A 1,770-nucleotide genomic window follows, 5' to 3' on the forward strand; every position below is an offset into this window, starting at 1 on the left:
ATTAATTATACGTTAATTTTTATTCATCTCGAAAATGTACGTTCTATTAATAATATAACAAAAAAAAATTATAAATGTATAGAATGTAAACACGAATTATCCAAGAATTAGGAAAATGAAAAAAAAAAAAGAAAAATTGAAATAATATTCACGAACATTACTTTTTCTTTTCTTTCTAAATCTCGAGGATCAAAGAAAAAAAACGTTCCGTTAAAAATTAAAATATAATTTAATAAATATTCTAGAATATAAAAAACAAATACATCATCATAGTTATTTAAACGTTTACAGTTACGTTAAAAATTGGATTAGAAATATCGTAAGATTCTAAAATATTTTGGATTGTTAGAGTAAACGAATGAAAAGGGTAGTTTCCCTTTTGTTCGACAAGTTTTCCTCGATCCTGCCAAAAGAAAAGCTTAAATGGTCATCCATTTGTAACACTTAAGGAGACGCAACCCTTGCTGAAAATTTCTGAAGATTCAAATTATCCGTAAAGACTCTTCTTCCATCTATTCAATTCGTTTGAAAAATGTCAAGAATGAAATACTTGATCTATATAAACGTAAATGTAGAACGAAACACGTTTTACAATAGACAATACACGAACTATAAACTAGAACCTTCATTTTTACAAATTTACATAAGAAAAACAACCCTTTTACAATAGTTTTCACGGTCAACATTTTTCTAAGAATCCATTCACCGTTTGAAAAATCATCTCCCAAGTATCGTCCTTGAACCAAATTAAAACAGGAATTTAGAAAACACATCTAAACTAAACATACAATAGTTGTGTAAAGAAGAAGAAGAAGAAAAAAAAAAAACACAAGAAAGAAAAAACAGATCACAATTAACGAATTTGTTAAATTAATCAGTTACTCGTGTGTATAAATAATATATTAAATATTAAATATTCATGAGATTCATATATAAAGTGTATTGAAAAGAAAAACAACAAAAAAGAAATGAAATTGAAAGGAAGATGAATTATTTTCACGATAAAAAAACACGCCTTAATACAAACACACACACATATATATATATATACAAATTATACATATAAATGTGTGTATAAATGAAGGACGATTTAATCGAGTTCTCCGTAAATTAATAACGAAACGAGCTTGTGACTTAAAGTAAATCGCGATAACGTATGATTAATGGGTTAAACCACCTTGCAATTTCAAAAAGATATCTCGTGCAAACCAGAAGAAAATACTTTGAAAATAAATGCAATAAGATGATATAATAAATACACGAAAAAGTAACTCTTAACGAAGTAATTTACACGAAAGAAAAATCCAACGAAATTGTTTTTTTTAAGATGATCGAGAAAAAAAAAGAAACGGGGGATGAAAAGAAATCAAATTTTTGTTCTTGTTGTATAATGTAATTGAAAGTGATAGTATTTTTTGTTTTGTTTTGTCGGGACAAATTTAATACGAATAAAATTATTATTAACACGAGCACGAACAGGTTTTAGTCAACTACTCATCGAGATCAAAAGGATCTTGGAGGCACACAAAATTGTGATGAATCTATTTCGAGGAATGCTGATGATGAAGACGCATCTGTTCTTAAGAAACCCCAAGACACGCGTTTCGTGTAATACGAAACCTTTTTTATTTTTCTAATTTTTTTTTCTAAGCAAAATAAAATAATAAAGGTGTTACCTAACACATTGATATCTCGTAAAATGTGTGAAATTGATTTTTATTATTAATAAATTATTATTGTTTGAATGATATATATATATATATAGATATA

This window comes from Polistes fuscatus, unplaced genomic scaffold, assembly GCF_010416935.1.
Source record: "Polistes fuscatus isolate 324 unplaced genomic scaffold, CU_Pfus_HIC Scaffold17, whole genome shotgun sequence".
Lineage (NCBI taxonomy): Eukaryota > Metazoa > Arthropoda > Insecta > Hymenoptera > Vespidae > Polistes > Polistes fuscatus.